At 42.5% G+C, this 20871-nt stretch overlaps 1 protein-coding gene across 3 annotated transcripts in view; it reads right to left on the bottom strand.

Moving 5' to 3' along the window:
* GLIS3 (GLIS family zinc finger 3) overlaps positions 1–20871 on the bottom strand; it is a 193619-nt gene that overhangs the window by 153045 nt on the left and 19703 nt on the right. The window lies entirely within an intron of this gene.

The raw sequence follows: 20871 nt of genomic DNA, 5'->3' as shown, positions 1-20871 counted from the left end.
GAACTAAATGGACAGATGTATAAGCGGAGTCCCCCCAAAGATTGGCACTGGGACATGTATTTTGTAGTTTGATTATATAATAAAAAAATAATAATACCCAGCCTTTCCCCCTGAAAGGGACTCAAAAGCAGCTTATAGCTAAAATAAATTAAAGGGACCTCTGACCATTAGGTCCAGTCGTGGCCGACTCTGGGGTTGCGGCGCTCATCTTGCTTTATTGGCTGAGGGAGCCAGCGTACAGCTTCTGGGTCATGTGGCCAGCATGACTAAGCCGCTTCTGGCAAACCAGAGCAGTGCACGGAAATGCCGTTTACCTTCCAGCCGGAGTGGTACCTATTTATCTACTTGCACTTCGTGCTTTCGAACTGCTAGGTTGGCAGGAGCAGGGACAGAGCAACGGGAGCTCACCCCGTCGTGGGGATTCGAACCACCCACCTTCTGATCGGCAAGTCCTAGGCTCTGTGGTTTAACCCACAGCGCCACCCGCGTCCCTTTTAGCTAAAATAGAAACAGCTAAAAAGATACGGGGAAAGCAATCATTAAAAAACAATTGAACACACACACACACACACACACACAAGTCATTAGGTGTGAGCAGCAAGGAAGCCAAGTTTGCTAATGATACCAAATTGTTCAGGGTGGTTAAAACAAAAGGGGGTTGCTGGAAGTTCAAAGCATGAATGGGCAGTAAAACAGCAAGTGCATTTCAATGTAAGCAAGTAGAAAGGCAGACTCTCCAACTCTAAGGGCCAGAGGTGTTGTCAGCCCCCTCAATATTCCTTAGCAGGAGGCTCAGCCCCCTCCCCAATATTGAATGGGCGGAGGAGGCTGAGCCAAACGCGGCAAAGTATCAAAGGCAGGCTCCTCGTGAGCAGGAGAGAGGAGGAGCCGTGGCCACTGGAACTGCGTGGCACTGGGCAAGGCCTCCTCCCTGCTTCTATTTAAGGCAGCCCTGTTCAAGGAAGTTTTTAACATGTGACATCTTAGTGTATTTTTGGTCTTTGTGGAAGCTGCCCAGAGTGGCTTGGGAAACCCAGCCAGATGGGTGGGGTACATATAATTTTTATTATTATTATTATTATTATTATTATTATTATTATTATTATTATTATTTGCTCTGCTTATCTGGAGTCATGTAAACCCCCAGGCTGTGATCACGTATAGAAATAGATACATGCATATTCTTTATGTCTGCGTACGTTAAATCATAAAAAATACCCTAAGTGCTGCCCAAAGTACTTTTCTGTACATATTAAACTGATGTGGTAAACTTCCCCATTGTGCTCTGCAAAGGGAATTCCTGAATATGTGGAAGGTTTGCTTGCAGAGCTGAATATTCCAGGACCTTTTCTTCATTGCAATGCAGTGTTCCACAATCTACAATCACTGTGGAAATTACTATATACAGTAGATGCATTTATACACATCAAAATAAAACTATGGCAGAAGAAATTGCCTCAAACCCTGAGCTGGGCAGTGAGTATGACCTAGCCTTTGCTTTGGTTTTTTGAATATTGGCAGGACAGTATATCAGTACACTTCTGAGAATCTAAGCTGCCTCCCAGCAGGAGTTTCAAGTCCTGCTCAAGCTTAGGAGGAGCCAGTACCAGCAGCTAGAGCCAGACTAAAATTTGATGGTGACCAATAGATTCCTAAGGGCAATAAGTCTCATATGATTCACTTCCTCTGGTCAGTCATATATGGGTTACAGTGTCTGATGGCTCATTCCTTTGATCTGGGAGAGGCAGGATTTATTTATTTTTAAAAATGATATTTATTACTTTTCGAACAGTTTCAACACAACGGGAGAGGCAGGATTTATATTATTAATTTATTTTTTTGTATGGGAAGTGGTATGCTCATAAAGTAACCAGTGATTCTCAGTGCGTCATCTCTTGCAAAAGGCAGTTTCCTTTGGATTTTGCTTTCCAGTGCATTCATAGCCAGTTAGACAGCATTAATTTCCAAGGCCTATTTGCAGTTCAGTGCCATGAAGTAATCAGGCATATGCTTTCAGCAATGCCTATAAGAGACTGGCGAAGCAGCACAAAGAACAATGCCTCTCTTCACGTGGAACTAGGCTAAGAAATTATCCAGCGCTGACCAGCGCAAACAATTCTGTGCAGGTAATTAAGTTGGCTGGTTCAAAGCAGGCAGTAATGAGATCACCTCCTTCTGTGGAAATACTGTTTAGTTGCTGAGTTTAGTTAAATGCAAACACCGAAACTAGGTAAGAATGCCTTGGGAGCAGGGAATACCCCATATATCAAAACTAAAGGCAAACTTTACTTCCCCTTATGATATTTGTTCTATGTTTTACTTGCATTATCAACATGCCATTAACAGAAACTCTTTCCTGAAAAATTGTTTGGGGTTTTTAACAGATATTTTGCATAAGGAAGAAGTTATTGGCTAACCACACTTGCTTGTTAATATTTAACATGAGCAGTGGGAATGTTTTTCTTTTTTTAACTTTCTTTAGTTTTCTCTAGCATTACAGCATCTATGAGTAGACCATAATTAATTAATTCAGTATAAGGGGATAAAGCAAGTTATATATGTATGTATTCAGATTAATAGAAAATAAGTCTAAGAATATATAAACAAAGTTAATTCCTGACAAGGACTAACTTAATATGTTGCAGTAAAAGTAACAGATTCCTGTTACACTATACAGAGTAACAAGTGTGTTGTCACGTAAGTTTGCACCACAATAAAATTGTTAGAGTGCAATTCTAACCATGTCTACTCAAAAGTAAGCCATATTGAATTCAGTGGGTTACTCCCAGGTAAGTAGAGTTAGGACTGTAGTCTTAGTCTTTAGGTGCAACAACAACAACAACAAAATTCATCCACAAAATATATACCCATTAAGAGCCCTAGATTCCATTTATCGACACAATATTCTGGGAATGTTACAAACTTTCATGAGCTTTTAAATACAAAACTACCGTATTTTTCGCCCTATAGGATGCACTTTTTCCCCTCCAAAAATGAAGGGGAAATGTGTGTGCGTCCTATGGGGCGAGTGCAGGCTTTCACTGAAACCTGGAGAGCGAGAGGGGTCGGTGCGCACCGACCCCTCTCGCTCTCCAGGCTTCAGGAAGTTCTCCGCAAGCCTTGGGAGCCCGGCGCGACTTCCCACCGGGCTCCCAAGGCTTGCGGATAGCAGCCTGTTCTGGGGGCTGGGGTTGGGGGAAGCTCGGGCTTCCCCCGCCCCAGCCCCACGCCTGGGGGGGGGGAAATAATTTTTTTTCTTTATTTCCCCCCCAAAAAACTAAGGCGAAAAATACGGTAGATACAAAGCTCAAGAAAACATCAAAGTGGGCAAGGGGCCACTGAATCCCCATTGAGTTCAAATGAGGCTTATTCCCAGACAAATGTGCATATTATATTACTTAAGAGTTCAATGTAATTATAAAGTTTAACTGAATATCCAAATTGTTAATTAATTATATGTTAATTAATTATAAAACAGAGCTGCCTGGCTTCCTCCTTGTTGTGCTTCTGCTAGCAGGTGAAGACGGTTTCATTCCAACAGGCTTTTGGTAACTGACTCTTTTAAGGCAAAGGACTTTTAATAGTGCAGTCTTTAATATCTGTATTTTAACATATCTGTTTTTATATTGCTGTAATTCTGTTATAATTTAACTATGTTTTAAGTATTATCATCTTGTGCATGTTTTTAGCTTTCTGTGGTTCATCTGTGTTGTTTTAATTTTTGCAAGCTGCTTTTAGTCCTGATTCTGGGGAACATTGTTTATTTATATCCCGCTTTTATAAAGCCTGCTACTTTAACATTAGGCAAGGTGCCTATAAGCAAATAGATCTAATTGTGCAAATCTGTTCTACAGCTTGTATGGCAAGCAGTAAACTCGAAGGCATATCCAGAAGGCACTGAAACCTGCCATTGTGTTTCTTATTCCTAGACTGATCTGGATACCCAAGCATGGCAAATGCATGAAGAGCACAGGAATAAATGAGAGACAAGGGAAAAATCAAAATATAACAAGAAGGGGAGGATATGACAAGGGGAAAAGTATTATTATTATTATTATTATGGGGCAATTTGGGAGAGGTAATTAAACAGGAAAATACTATCCAAGACTTCGAGGTAAAGCAGGGTGCACAAAGTCACATTTGAAGAGATCCTGTGAATATTTTTAGTACATACTTTATCTTATTTTAAAGTGATGGAAAGTTACTTTGTACTTATGAACAGCAAGCTAAATGATGGATTACCGGTAAATATTCTACAAAAAGAACATGTTGGCCTGTTATAGCATTTCACCTCCCACAAACCCTCCCTAGCAATATCACCCAACCTTACATTGCACATCTCTGCTCGTCTTCAGATAAGCGATGCATTCTTCACATATCACACAAAATTCCTCAGTTTTGCCATTAATCTTATAAGACACACATATGAAGCAATTATTGGTGCCAGCATTCTAATGGGTCACAATAATTTTTCCACATTGCAAAATTCATAGCTGGCACAACCAAGGGCAGTTGACCTAACTGTTTTTCCAAGATCCCAATTTACTAAAGCATTATAATAAAATCATGCCAGTCCACTTAGTAATTTGTACTAGAGCGCATTTCTGTATGCCATACTATTGCCAGTTTAAGGTCCTGCATGCAGTCAGTGTTTGAAGCGCGAGAATCTCAGCTTTCATGTAATCTTTAAATGAAATGTCTAAGCCTTATGGCTGCTGAAATACACTTCAAAGTGTGTGGAAGGACAGCTGTCAAAGGAACTTCATGTGGAAGAAGAAGAAGAAGAAGAAGAAGAAGAAGAAGAAGTAGTTATTATTTATACCCCACCCATCTGGCTGGGCTTCCCCAGCCACTCTGGGCGGCTTCCAAAAAAATATTAAAACACTGTAATACATCAAACATTAAAAGCTTCCCTAAGCAGGGCTGCCTTCAGATGTCTTCTAAAAGTCTGGTAGTTGTTGTTCTCTTGGACATCTGATGGGAAAGCGTTCCACAGGGAGGGCGCCACTACCGAGAAGGCCCTCTGCCTGGTTCCCTGTAACTTGGCTTCTCGCAGTGAGGGAACCACCAGAAGGCCCTCGGTGCTGGACCTCAGTGTCCGGGTAGAACAATGGGGTGGAGACACTCTTTCAGATATAGTGGACCGAGGCCATTAGGGGCTTTAAAGGTCAGCACCAACACTTTGAATTGTGCTTGGAAACGTACTGGGAGCCAATGTAGGTACTCAGTCATGCATCTTATAGCTGCGGGAATAAGGTTTTCTCAGCCAGCGCTGTGCAGAGATGCAGCTGTTATCCCAGGAGAGCACAGACTTTGGAACGTCCTTCCACAGGAGGCTAGCTGGCCCTCTCTCTGCTTCCCTTTTGCTGACAGTGAACTACTTCTTTGTTTAGACAGGCCTTTGGCCACTCATTGGCTGCTGTGCCAGGGTCTTCTCATGGTGGGTGTTGTATATTTTCTTCCCCTCTTGTGTTTTAAAATGGTTTTAAGTTATTCTGATTCAGTGTTTTTAATATGGTCATTCAATTGCTTTTTAGTATTTGCAACTGATAGTGCTTTAAAAATACACCTATTTGAAATTGTATTTTGAAGCAGCATGTCTTGTTTGGATACGGGATTGGATAAAATTAGAAAAAGAAGAAGAGTTAGAATTAGAAGGACATGACAATAGATTTGGCTGGCACTCATATTTACAGGAAAGGGAAAATACATAAATGTTTTTCAAGCCCTATAATAAGAAAGTCATTAATAAGAGTGTGGGGGAAATATAAAGATCTGTTAGAGCAGAAAACACCATGGTGGCTGTCACCCACTGAAGCATTTTCACTTAAGTTGACCAAAACAGTAAGCTGGTTGACATATAGAGAGTTATTAACAGAAGAAGAGGGTAAACTCAAATTAAAAGAGTATGATGAGCTGAAAGACTATTTACAAAGTTGATTACACCATAGGCAATTAAATGATTTTTTTAAGGAAGAGAAGACAAGAAAAAGGGGTTTAGTTATACAATCTCCAGATTTAAAAAAAAAATAGTGGGAGAGAATGTTAAATTGTTTAAAAAAGCATATATAGTAGTATCTTTTAGAGTGGGAAGCTAAAAATGAAGAGGTTAAATAAGTTATGATTAAATGGGCTTAGGATGTGGGACACAACATCCAACTTGAAAGTTGGGGGAAATTATGGAAAGTTGATATAAAATTCACAGATTGCATACTATTAAGAGAGAATTGCATGAAAATGATGTATAGATGGTATATCACACCAGTGAAAATGGCAAAGATGTTTAGGAAAGAAAATAACAGATGTTGGAGATGTAAGGAAAAGGAAGGAACATTTTATCATATGTGGTGGGAATGCAAATGCATTACAAATAATGGGAAATGATATACAATGAATTGAAAAAAATGTTTAAAATGAATTTTGTCAAACACCCTGAAGCCTTTTTGTTAGGTATCTCAAATCAAGAGCTACCAAAAGAAAAATGGACATTATTTATGTATGCTACAACAGAGGCAAGAATCTTGATTGCACAATATTGGAAGACGGAAGAAATACCATCAAAGGAACAATGGCAAGAAAAGCTGATGAACTATGCAGAATTGGCTAAGCTAACAGACAAACTACGAGAGAAGGACAAAAAGGACTTCAAAAGAGTCTGGGAACCATTTACAGTTTATTTGCAGAAGCAACAGAATGGACTGGATTCACTGGAAGGATTTGAATAAACTTTCACAACTTCATTTGAGTAACAGGTATTTTAGAGAAATAATAAGGGATTTTATTTTTGTGTAGAAAAAGCAGGATACGATAAATAAAACTAAATAACTCAGCAGAGGGGGAGTTGAGTCCAGAGGAGGGGAGGGAGAAAAATTGTAAATAACACGATGAATGAGATTTGTATCATTAATTGTTATAAAATTTAAGTGTGAAAACATGGCCAAGCCCATGGGTGAGGGCTTCGTAGTTGGGGGAAACGACATTCCCCAATAAGGGATGCGGGTGGTGCTGTGGGTTAAACCACAGAGCCTAGGACTTGCCGATCAGAAGGCCGGCGGTTCAAATCCCGCTACGGGGTGAGCTCCCTTTGCTCGGTCCCAGCTCTTGCCAACCTAGCAGTTCGAAAGCACATCAAATAGATAAATAGGTACCATTCCGGCGGGAAGGTAAATGGCGTTTCCTTGCACTGCTCTGGTTTGCCAGAAGCGGCTTAGTCATGTTGGCCACATGACCCGGAAGCTGTACGCCGGTTCCCTCAGCCAATAAAGCGAGATGAGCGCCGCAACCCTAGAGTCAGCCACGACTTGATCTAATGGTCCGGGTGTCCCTTTTACCTTTACATTCCCCAATGAAAGAACACAGAAGCTAGAAGCTCACAAATGTCAGATACAGGACTTTGATTAGGCTACTTTCAGCTCTGAAGGGCCCTACTCTGAATCGTGCACTCTCAGCTGGAACTCCAGTTTGGTTTGACAGTTCCACCCTCTTCTTCAGGAAAGAATGAGAAAAAGAAGGAGGGAATGACATGCAACATATGGACGACTCAGAAGCCCATGTTGGACACAGTGTTCACCTAAGCAGTGGGTGAAACTAATGTAGGGCTGCCTTATGTCTGGGGAAATCTGGAGATGGTGCCGTGCGAATGCACCACTTACCTGCCTTTCTTCTGATCAAGTCACCGCTGGAGGTGGCAGTGAGATCCGTGTGGTGCAAAAGGCATGTGTGCAGCAGTTACCGTATTTTCCGCTCTATAGGACGCACCCGACCATAGGACGCACCTTGTTTTGGAGGGGGAGAACAAGAAAAAAATAATTCTCCCCCTCTCTGCGCAGCACCCCTTCAGCGAAGCGGCAGGAGAAACGGAGCCCCTTCTATTTCTCCTCCCGCTTAGCTGAAGGGGCGCTGTGCAGCTCTCCCTCTCCCCCATTGCCTTCGTCTTCAGTGAAGGCAACCCAAAGTCAGGAGAATCTTGCTCTCCTGGCTTCAGCAAAAGGAACCCGAAGCCTCCGGAGCATGGTGGGAGCTCCTGCTGTGCTCCGGAGGCTTCAGGCGGCTATCTTTGAAGCCTAGAGAACAAGAGGGGTCGGTGCCCACCGACCCCTCTCACTCTCCAGGCTTCAGCGAAAGCAAGGCGAAGCCTCTGGAGCATGGCGGGAGCGCTCCCTCTGAGCTTCGGAGGCTTTGCGTTGCTATCGCTGAAGCCAAGGAGCCTGCATTCGCTCCATAAGATGCACACACATTTCCCCTTAATTTTTGGAGGGGGAAATGTGCGTCTTATAGAGAGAAAAATACGGTATTTGGTTGGAGGGAGCCTCTCCCTAGGCATGCGGTGTACTAGGCCAACAAAGCCCTTTAATCCACTTTAACAGTGCAAACCTAAACTGACAGTGTGTTCTTGAATCCCTCCCGCAAAATACTGTCAGCCTGGAGGCACCCAAGTCCAATAGTAGATCACCACTGTTCTTAAGCAGCAAATATCTGCAATCAAATTAAAATAGCCCTTAAACCTTGCTACTAGAAAGGGGAAGGTTGCATGCCACAACATCAAAAGAATTAGAGGAAACTGTGCCTCATGTAAATAGAAATGCAAATAGCTAGAGGTGACAAGAAGCTCCCTGTCATGTTTTGCTTCAATGCATTACAAAAGGATCCTAAATTAAAACCTGATGTGCTTGAGTTAAATATGCCATCCAGGCTTGCCAGAATTATAAATGGAGATTTTCTTTTCTATCCCAACATTAAGGGGGGAAAGATTTAACACTGTCTTTCTGAAAAGCTTACATGAGAATTTTATCCCGGGTGTCAATTTAATCAGGCAGAAATAATAAGTATACAGCCCACATAACATATTTATTCTGAAAGCCTTTATGTTCCGTTAATTAGTTTAGCTATTGCTTCCATGGTTCATTTGAGAGCTTCATGCTTAATTAAATATCAATACATTTCCTTGCCTTAAAAAAACTTTACAGAAAAAAATAAACTGTTTCTTCAAGTGATAATCTTGTTAACTGTTATATACATTTCAAGCGTGCATATTGGGAACTTTCAAAGATGAGTTTTCTATAGCAGCTCGAGCTTGAAACTGTATGCAAAAAAAGACTTGGAAAAAGGAATATTTTCTCAATGGAAATAAGGTGCTTTTCACATTTGGTTTTCTTAGATTTAAATAATCTTAAAATAATTCTGTATTAAGACAGCAGAGTTCTTAGGTCATACTTATGCAGAGACAACTGCAGTGTTTGTTTTGGTAAATTTAACAGCCTTAAGTGCAACCCAGTGTTTTGTGCTTCCAGGCTCATGAAGAAATCTATGTACAACTGTCGAACATGGTTCCAGTGCTTTGGCACATCTCAGCACTAGAGAAGTCGGGTTGTTATTTTTCATCTAAAAGGCTATTCTGAGAGTATTTTACTTGCAGTAGCAGAAATGAGCTATTTGTACTCCTGCAATAATGGAGCTCTGGTCAGTTCTTATGAAGAAGGGCTGGACTGCCATATAATAATCAAAATTCTATCTAATTTCTACTTCCCAAATCCATATGCAAACTGAAACGCAGCTACACTTAGGAAATTGCATGTCTCCAAAATTTGTGATGCAGTACTCCAACCAAAGACTGCATATGAAAAAAGCAAATATTAGGAAAATGCGGGCCTAAAAATGTTTATTGTTGGAAATAAGAAAAATGCGTTATATTTGTGGAAATTGCTTGGGGGAAATGCATATACTAGGTAACATTGCATAGGAAAATGTGTATATTAGGAGAAAGGAATTCAAATTTTGGTGTGGATTTTTTGTTTTTAATCACAAACTAATGTGAAAATGGGATGAACTAAATTTAAACTTGGGGGAAATTGGGTGGTGAGAGAAACCAAAACTGACAAAGACAATATTACATCTTCACAGGTGTTCTACGTGATACCTCTTAGCATTTCTCAAAAGGAGGTTATCAGCAAATCCTTCAGCTGCCCTGTGGCTGCTTTGCTATACCAGTGGAGAAGCAGGCAGCAGGCTGTAGCACCAAGTTTTAAAATGTGAGTTATTCGCTGTTACAACAGCAATATCGTTCTGTACGATCTGATGAACTGCTGTACTGATATTCTGTACTAAATGACTGGAATGAGCCAACCTCTGGAGGGTCTCTTATGCAAGACCCATTGATCTTTTCTCTCACACACAAATCCATGCACACATGGCTGCACACTACATTTTGTAGAGTTTACAGAAACAAAAACACAACGCTTTAAAGGGGTAAAATGTAGACATTCCTATGGTATCATTTAGGTAGGATAAAGTGGCTGCTAAGTCATTGCTTAAGGGACGCGGGTGGCGCTGTGGGTTAAACCACAGAGCCTAAAGCTTGCCGATCAGAAGGTTGGCGGTTCGAATCCCCACGACAGGTTGAGCTCCCGTTGCTCGGTCCTTGCTCCTGCCAACCTAGCAGTTCGAAAGCACGTCAAAGTGCAAGTAGATAAATAGGTACCGCTCCAGCGGGAAGGTAAACGGCATTTCCATGCGCTGCTCTGGTTTGCCAGAAGTGGCTTAGTCATGCTGGCCACATGACTTGGAAGCTGTATGCCGGCTCCCTCAGCCAATAAAGCGAGATGAGTGCCGCAACCCCAGAGTCGGTCACGACTGGACCTAATGGTCAGGGGTCTCTTTACCTTTACATCATTGCTAAGTGGCTGCTAAGCATATTCCACACTTTATTGTATGTTGTGGTTGTGGACACGGATGAGTGTTTAGAGTGGGAAGATGCAGAAAAGAGTTTATGAGTAATTCATAATTTTTGGCTAAATTTTCTTTGTACTTGCTCCTATTGAAGCTGAAGTTGCTTAACTGTAACACTCTACGGACGGTGAAAGAAAGAAAGAAAGAAAGAAAGAAAGAAAGAAAGAAAGAAAGAAAGAAAGAAAGGGCCCATTTTATTTTCTTTTTTAGCTCCTTAAAAGTCTAGATGTTAATGCATCTTGAACTAAACAAAGACTTACACATGTCTTTTCATACTTGATCCTTGACATCTCAGAGAAACAAACTGGAAAAATCATACAAAGAGACCCAAATATTTAAAACCCACATTGTTCCTACGTATGTCTAATCAGCATTTTTCTTTCATTGCTATCAGTTCATTAGCCCAAAGCATGCTAATTAATTGAAATTTCTGTGGACTTTTGTTACTGCGGTGTGCACATCCACACACACACACACACACGTATAGTGGCAGCTCATTCCTTTATGTTTAAGTGGGCTGACTTACCATCCACAAAGCCAGTGAGAAAAAGAGGTAGGATTAAGGCCATTTTGAATACCTCAGACCTTGTAAAGGCTACTTCTGTTCCTGGCCTCAGCCTTCCTTCTTGCCAGAAATTACCGTATTTATTTGAAATAACATCTTAAACCACAGATCCCCCCCCAATGCTATTTACTCAGAATATGCATTGTTTAGAATCTGAAACTGGCCCCTGAACCACTTTTCATATAATGGCTGCGAGGAAACAATATTGGAAATGCCAAAACGAAACACAATTTGCAAAGAATGAATGGTGGGAGAATATGAAGAGTTACAGAGATGGACGTGTATAAATAGCTATTGTACGCATGTGCTTTTGTGAGCTGTTAAAATTAGCGCTGTAACATCTTAATACTTTCCAATCAATTAAAATTTCACCCCAGATCAATTGGGCTGCAGCTAATTTTTAAAATATAGTTTTCTATCGTAATACTTTGTATAGCCACTTATTCAATGCCAAAAAAGAGAAAATGCATCACCAAAAAAAGAGGATACAGATTTGCAAAAATCATTTGCTGATTTTTATGTTTTGATGCAAATCTACATTTCATCACAGTGGAGATGACTGTAACCTGGAGACACTGAAGCCAGATCTGTGCACCAGCCAAGGTCTAACTCAGGGGTCAGCAAACCTTTTCAGCAGGGGGCCAGTCCTCTGTCCCTCAGATCTTGTGAGGGGGCTGGACTATATTTTGAAGAAAAAAAATATGAACAAATTCCTATGCCCCACAAATAACCCAGAGATGCATTTTAAATAAAAGCACACATTCTACTCATGTAAAAACACACTGATTCCCAGACCATCCATGGGCTGGATTTAGAAGGTGATTGGGCCAGATTTGGCCCCTGGGCCTTAGTTTGCCTAAGGTAAAGGTAAAGGTAAAGGGACCCCTGACCATTGGTCCAGTCATTACTGACTCTGGGGTTGCGGTGCTCATCTCGCTTTATTGGGCGAGGGAGCTGGCGTACAGTTTCCAGGTCATGTGGCCACCATGACTAAGTCGCTTCTGGTGAACCAGAGCAGCGTACGGAAACGCTGTTTACCTTCCCGCATGGAGCGGTACCCATTTATCTACTTGCACTTTGACATTCTTTTGAACTGCTAGCTTGGCAGGAGCAGGGCCGAGCAACGGGAGCTCATCCCGTCATGGAGATTTGGACTGCCAACCTTCTGATCGGCAAGCCCTAGGCTCTGTGGTTTAACCCACAGTGCCACCCGCGTCCCTTCTTAGTTTGCCTACCTATGGTCTAACTGTTGATGGGCAGCTTCAAGGCCCCTGCTCTGCCCACCCTTGTCATGGTTGCTTCATCTGTAAACTGGATTTGGACTAGACTCTCCTTCAAATATATAACCATCCTCAAGTCATCCCTTCAAACAAAGGACTGTTCTCTGTAAAGTGGAACAGATGACCATCCTAAATATTGATTTAGGATGTGCTGGTTTCCCATTGGAAATCACATATACCCCAAAGCAGGGTTGTTGCCGTTTTGACCCAGAAAGTGGGATACACATATGAGAAAATTAATTAAATTAAATAAGTAAAAAAAAATAGGATATAGCTGAGCCAAAAATATAACTGGATAAATTTATGAAATGTATTTTTGGATAGATTAAAATATGTATCTTTCTTGCCTCATGCACGTAGAACAAATTTCCATTTTGGCACAATGGCATTACAGTACAACTGCAAACCTTTTCATTGTTTAAACTGTTCAGCCTTAAGGAATTGTAATGGGTATGAGTTACTCGTGCGTAAACTGCCGTCTCTCTAGGCTTAATTGCCTTGGTTAAACCGTTCTGACTGCGCAGCCCATCTCCGTGTGGCTGTCTCAGTCGCTGGCAGAATCTGTCTGTGGGCGTTTCTTAAACCTTTTCCAGCATAAAAGCTGTTTGACTCCCAGTCGCCTCCTTCTCTCACTGCGCGGGAGTCTTCTGCGCAGGGAGGGCGTGGGTAGTGGAGGGCCTGTGCTCTCCTCACTGATCTCCAGAGAAGAATCCCGGAGCTCTCCCTCCGCTTCCCCCATTTGCCCCCCTTTATCCCTGGTGTTGCGCTGATTTCCTTCCTCCTCTACCGAGCTGCTTCTCCCCCTGGTGCTGGGTCCTTCGCCCGCAGAATCTGGGAGCCTCCCCTTTGCCTCTCGCTCTGATGTCAGTTCCCTGACAGGAATATAAACTGAAATCTCAACTGTAAAATAATAATGATGATGATAATAATAATAATAATAATAATAATAATAATAATAATAATACTAAGAACTGCTATGTAGGATGTTGTACATGTTCTGCCATCACAATTTGATTCAAATGGATTTTACAAAAATCAAAGACTGCTTTGAAGGCAATTGTGCAACGTGTCCATGGGCCGTATTTAATGTGTCAAATGATGTCAAATATCTTTATGATAGCTGTGATCCTCTCATTTGTGATTCATTCCCACAGCGGTTCTTTGGGCTGAGCAATCTGCACAGCATTGGCCATGCGGCTATTTTGACATACCAGTGAATAAATTTCCTCGTACTTAACGATTGGTGTATGTTCAAGATTGCAGAAGACATAGAAAAAGATACATCATATTCTGGAAAAGCTTACACAGAAAAACAAAAAATCACCAGGAGCATACAGAAAACATACATATTGCATTATTTAAACTCTTGTCGCAAATGACAGAGTGATACAGTAAGAACTCCTAGGGGCCGAGATCCCTTTGGCCCCTCCCCAATAAAATATTTAAGGGGGCTCCCCCCCCATTGATGGGCATTGCCATTCCAATGGTGTGTGTGCGCTGCGTCTTGTGATCAGTGGCGTGTGGTGATATTTTTCGTGGGAAACAGTTAGAGCCAGATGTGCCAGCTTGCAAGGGTGATGGGGAGAGGCAACATATTCACCCAGTGCTTTTCCAGCTGCACTGGCTCCCGGTGGAGTACAGGGTCAGATTTAAGGTGCTACTTTTGACCTTTAAAGCCCTTCATGGCCTAGGACCCTCGTACCTACGGGACCACCTCACCCGGTATGCCCCACAGAGAGCCTCAAGGTCCATAAATAGCAACACCCTAGTGGTCCTGGGCCCTAAGGAAGTTAGATTAGCCTCAACCAGAACCAGGGCCTTTTCAACTCTGGCTCCGGCTTGGTAGAACGCTCTGCCTCATGAGACCAGGGCCCTGCAGGATCTGATTTCTTTCCGCAGCGCCTGTAAGACAGAGTTGTTCCGCCTGGCCTTTGGCTTGGAGCGAATTTGATTCCCTCCCCTTCTTTCTTTTTTCTTTCTCCTCCTGCGATGAGGCTACATTTTAATATTTTAATGTTTTAATATTTTAATGTTGTATTTTAATTTTGTTTTTAAGTTGTATTCATTCAATTTGTTTTTATTATTGCTTGTTAGCTGCCCTGAGCCCGGCCTTGGCTGGGGAGGGCGGGGTATAAATTATTATTATTATTATTATTATTATTATTATTATGTGCACGAGCATCACAGCTCCATCCCTATGACAGGCAGAATCTTCCTGGGCTTTGGGAAGGAGGCACCAGGCCTCTGACAGGATGTGGGTGGGCTTTGGGGTGGGTCATTTAGGGCCATGGTTTTCAACCAGTGTGCCATGGCCCCCTGGGGTGCCTTGAATGGTGGTCCGGTGCACCGTGGGCAACACTGGCCTCTGTTCCTCTTTCCTTCCTTCCCTCCCTCCTCTGATGCCCCCTTGCATCTCTGCCTCCCAAAGGCTTCTACAGCTCTTTGCTGCACCAGTCCTGGCTACAAGCTCTGCAGGCAAATGGCTGGTCAAGGGGTGCTGGTTGCCAAGAGCTGAAGCAGCCTCAGAGTAACCAAGCAGGGGCAAGGGAGCCCAGCCAAACTGTTCACCAGCCCTTGCGGTTAGGAATGAACAGACAAGTCCCAGGCCCCTGTGGGGCAGTGTAAGGAGGCACCTCTTTTGGGGGCAGCTCAGAGACCAAGGGCGGCAGCAGTGGCTGCCCAGAGGACTCCCAAGGAGAGGGGAGAGGGGCATAGCTGTCAACTTACAGATTTGAAAATAAGGGACCAGCAGCCCAAATAAGGGATTTTAGTCAACCAGCTGAAATGCAAAGTTAAAAGGGACCAGATAATTTGGGAGAGCAGCGCCGGTTTTTAGCCCTTCGTTTCCAGAGGTTGCTGCTCAATACACCAGCTGATGAAACACTGCAATTAAATAACTACAAGCAGCAACCACTTTTCGCGCAAAACAAAGTCCAAGCTACGAAGATGGAGACCGGAAGGGGGCGGGCGGGCAGGGGAGCACACAGTTGGAGCCTCCCTCCTCCCTGACCGGCAGGGAGGGAGGGAGAGGAGCTGCTTCCTTTGAAACCCGGGAAATTTAAGGGACATCATCAATAAGGGACAACAGCAGGACACGGTGCTGGGATAAGGGAGTTTCCTGCCAAATAAGGGACGGTTGACAGCTATGGTGAAGGGAGGAGGCTGAGGGAACACTCCACAAGGGAAGGTGTTTGAAAAAGGGTGAGAGGCTGCCAGCCCTGAAGGCATAACTGGACTCCTGAGCCCCACAGGAGAGCGGCAAAAAAGAATGTAGTTGGTCAAGGGAGCCATGGACTCAGAAAGGTTGAAAACCTCTGATTTAAGAGACTCGCCTGGTCTCCCTAGACCCCTAATCAACTGTTGATTAATTTGTTAATTATTTCCTTGAATTTTATTGAGGGGGTTATCAGGGGGGCATATACAGTGTGTGTGTGTGTGTGTGTGTGTGTGTGTGTGTGTGGTATTATTATTTGTGCAATTTGCACAGCACTCAACAGAAAAATAGGTACATTTACAAGGAGGAGGGGGGGAACAGTTTGCTGCAGTTTGGAGTATATGGGATTGGATCTCAGATGCTTGCTGAGGCGATGTTGTCTGGAATGCACCCAGCAAATGAGTAGTCGCCACACATTCTCTGCACAAAAACCACATAGTCTGGAAATGTCCATAGACTAAATATGCTGATGTCATGCTGAGGTGTATGAGCATGAAAGTAATGCTGCAACACTTTTTTTTTCTTATTTCACATTCTGTAAATATGATGTATCCATATTTGGCAATCTGGCTATACCACATAGCATAAACGAGAGAGATAAATACATAGTTACTATAATTATAGATAACCTTTTGAAACTGATCCCTTTCAAGCAAATCTATCTGAAGCTTTGCTTTAGTGGTCTGAGAGGAATCCATTCAAATCATTCTGACCTTTTCTGAACTGATAGTTTGCCGCACAATGAAGGAGTTCATGACAAAATTCATGTGGAAGAAATCTGCCCATGATTATTCATGTACTGTTTGGGATGACTTTTACTGTATATGATGTGAACTGGTTATATTTGCTTTAAAACTGGTTTGCTGTTTCTCAGCTAGCCTTATTCAAACTGGGGGGAAATATTACACTCCCACAAATCAATAAATTATGCATTTTAATACAAAACACTTTAAGACCACAGTCTATTGTTACAGCCTTTTTCAATGCAAATTTTGTACAAATACCTTATATTTTTATTCTTCTCCATTTATATTACTAATTGGATATTATTGTTATGGTGAAGGTAGAATAAAACACTGCAGATGTTGCAATATCTAATTATTTTCACACTCATGGTTAGTTCAAGGTAGACTCTGACAGCACAAGCCTATCCATGTTTACTCTGAAATAAGTTCTGCTGTGTTCAGGGGGTGAAGGAGTATATCATACGTACCCACCCATCCAGCATCTTCAAGTGAAATAATAATCACAGATCAAACAATATCAGCAGAGCTTTTCTGACACAATACTTTTCAATGGGAGGGTTTCACACATCTAAGAGTAGCTCACACATTACATTCACTACAATGGGCTGCCGTTAATGTCCACTGTGGCCGTAGAGAGCTTGCAAACAGATGAAGAATCATGATGCCACTACTGGCTGACCAGATAATGGCTGGTGGAGATGAAGAATCTCGATGGGATTGTGGATGATTATCTATAGCAGCATATAGGGAATTTCCCAAGGAAATGCAGTTTTCAGGAGGCTCTCCATGGTTGGCTTAGCAACCAGTCAGAAAAATAACTGGCCTGGCCTGTCTCCTTTAACTGTCCTAGCCTGCTTATTGATTTGCAAAAAATCAGCTAGTAAAGATTTTCATCTTATAGAGATGAGCATTATTAACACCTGCTAATTGCTGGAGATCAAAATGGTGATGAAGCTACAGGGACTGGTTCAAAAATGGGGAACCTCGTTTTGTGGTGGGTTCAACGTATGAATCGACACGCAGCCACGTGTAATTGTGTGTAGACTCATATCAAGAAACAACTGAGCTCAAAAGTAATCTAACATTGCTTCCTTTTTTCTAAAACAAAAATTGCCACCACTAATTCACTTCTACATAATACTTGAACTCCCCCACAGCACTAAAACAACTTATTCTTATTGTAGTGTGTGTGAAAAAGAAAATAATTTCCTAGAGGAAATTACAAATGAGCACATATTTTTAGAACACCTATATGGCATGTTTGTGCCATTATTATACATGGTATGCTTCATTGACAGCATATGCTATGCACTTAAGAAGCATGCAGAATTGTGGCAATTCTTAACGCCATTTCCAATTTCAATAGGAGAACAGTCATCCACATTTACACATTCTTGAATAAAGAGGGAGAGAACTCATCCTGTGTACTTTTTGCATGTCTTCTTGATATATTCCCTTCACTCTATTATGTTCATCACTATAAACTCTTTGCTTACCGTAGTTACTGTTTGTTAGTCTACTTTTGTTATGATTGGTTTATTCTAGACTACTATAAAGGGGTTGCTCCTTTAATTACACTATGGGTAGTTGGAGGGTATGTGACCCCTAAACCAAGGAGAGAAGTAACAACCTTTAGAAGATATCTGAAGGCAGTCCAGTATAGGGAAGTTTTTTAAATGTTTTTATTTATGTTGGAAGCTGCAGAGAGTGGCAGGGGCAACTCAGTCAGATGGGCAGGCCAAAAATAGTAAAATCATCATCATCATCATCATCATCATCATCATCATGGAAAAGAAGGTCCTAATTTTCATCAGAAAAATGTTGGGAGGCTATGCCTTTGCCTGCTGGGAAAGTAGTTAACTGAGTTAAAACTAAAGAAACAGCAAAGAAGAATGAACAGTTGAAGCAATTCAACCAGACAACAGCCTATGCCTGAATAAAGGTAAAGGGACCCCTGACCATTAGGTCCAGTCGTGGCCGACTCTGGGGTTGCGGCGCTCATCTCGCTTTACTGGCCGAGGGAGCCGGCGTACAGCTTCCGGGTCATGTGGCCAGCATGACTAAGCCGCTTCTGGCGAACCAGAGCAGTGCACGGAAACACCGTTTACCTTCCTGACGGAGCGGTACCTATTTATCTACTTGCACTTTGACGTGCTTTCGAACTGCTAGGTGGGCAGGAGCAGGGACCGAGCAATCGGAGCTCACCCCGTTGCGGGGATTTGAACCACCGACCTTCTGATCGGCAAGTCCTAGGCTCTGTGGTTTAACCCACAGCGCCATTCGCGTCCCACATGCATAAAGCAATAAAATCTCCCAAACAAAAAGCAAACAAACAAACAAACATGAAATGTAGGATGGTTTAAGACAATGGCCATTTCCTCCTCTCCATCCAGTCACATGCCAGATAGTTTAACATAATTTATAAACATTTTCAAATGTTTCTTTGGAAGAAAGCCAACTATTCTTCATACTTTGTACTTAAAATAAATAATTTCACAGAATGTGTGGAAGTTGCCAAGAGCAGCAAAGGTTCACAAAAATTACAGGAGAACATCCCAGGTTGTACCATCCCCTAATTAATATGTTCACCTTTTGCAAAGATACACCCCTACTATAGAAGCTGAATGACCAGTGACTGCAATCATGTTCAGTCCAGGAGGGAAGGAGGGAAACGCAGCCAGAAAAACAATGCAAAAATGGTAGGCATTCCCTTAATGCCCCTGGAAATGATGCCAATGTCAACTAAGCAAGAGCTGTGTTGACAACAATGTTCACATGCTTTCCGTGTACAGAGGCAGTCAATGAACTCGTGATGTTGGGGCACAACGTACACACAATATGCACACAGATGTCACAGAGCACACACACACACAAACACATTATTATTGTTAATTATTAAATTTCTATATTGCCCATCATCTGACGATCACAGTGTGGTTTACAATACCAAAACACAGAACATAGTAACAAACAAAAACAATAACCACCACCACCACCCCAATTTCAAAGGCCACAGATTGTTTAATTAGCCAAAAGCTTGGGAAAAGCGGAATGTATCTGCCTGGTGCCTCAAGATATGTAATAAAGACACCAGGTGAGTCTCACTGGGGAGAGCATTCTGCAAACAAGGAGCCACCACAAAAAAGGCCCCAGGACACAACCAGCAACACCAAGGGTGCAGTGTCCCGTTTTGCTGCTTGAGGCGAAGCACGAAGTGCCGCCTCACTCTGCCATGCCACCCGCACCATTACCTCTGCCACTGCGCCACCCCACTGCCACTGGCACTACCAGCACCGCATTGCCTGCAACACCACCTCAGCACCGATATAGGCTCCACTTAGGGGTACCACCTCAGGGGCTGTTATGTACTGAAGTTCTCACCCTGGGCTGACAGGGGGATACTGTAGATAGTTATGCAAATAAGGGATTGAAAGTGACGTTCAGTGATTGGATAGTTTTAGAAAATTGTTACAGTTACGTTGTACTGGAGCTTTATATAAGCAGGCTGACTGAACCCTTCAGTTCAGTTCTGTTCTGGCCTGTGAATAAACAAGAGCTGTTTGAAGAATGGCTGTGTTGTCTGATATGTTCACCCACAACTTAACAGGGGCTTCACTCTTCCTCATGGGTGGACTGGCCTGAGCAACAACCCCACAAGCACAAGTCTCTACAAGCAGCAGTTTGAATCCATTAAGGCTGCTCAAGACCACCATTTCAGAGCACAACACACCAAGGGCAGAAAGGAGAAATAGCAACAGCAACAAAGCCCACCCACACCGTTCCCTGGGACACGGCCCTGCAGAGAGCACATAAATCATGTGCATTTGACCATATATCTAGTCTTCCGTCTACTACACCAGGTCCCAAGTGCTTCGCCCCACTTCTTAAAGGGCAACAGTAAGATCCACCTCCCAGCTCTTGGTCCAGATAACGTGGGTCTGGGTAGCCTGTAACTTTTGTTTGATATACCCATTTTTCTCTTCTGCAATTACTGCATTTCAGTGATTCAAGCCACACAGTAATTTTAATCCTGCTCTGATGCTTGTAACAGTAAACATCCTTTTGCTTGAAAACAAATTGGGATTTGTTGATTTATGCTAACTCCCCCAAGTAACTAAAGTAATTAAGAGTGCAGGGTCACCTTTGTGATCTCCAATTCCACACACCCCCTCTTTTTTAAATTATTTCAATTTTGGTTCACTTTTGAATCCAAACCACAGATAGACAAGACAGCACCAGCATTGTTAGATGAAGCCAGCTCGCTTCCACTAGGCCACACAAGGGAGAACTAGTAACGTATTTTTCGCTCTATAAGACGCACCAGACCATAAGACGCACCTA

Source organism: Podarcis liolepis (assembly GCF_965112155.1).
Source record: "Podarcis liolepis genome assembly, chromosome: 17".
Classification (NCBI taxonomy): Eukaryota; Metazoa; Chordata; class Lepidosauria; order Squamata; family Lacertidae; genus Podarcis; species Podarcis liolepis.
This window is presented reverse-complemented; position numbering and strand designations above follow the sequence as displayed.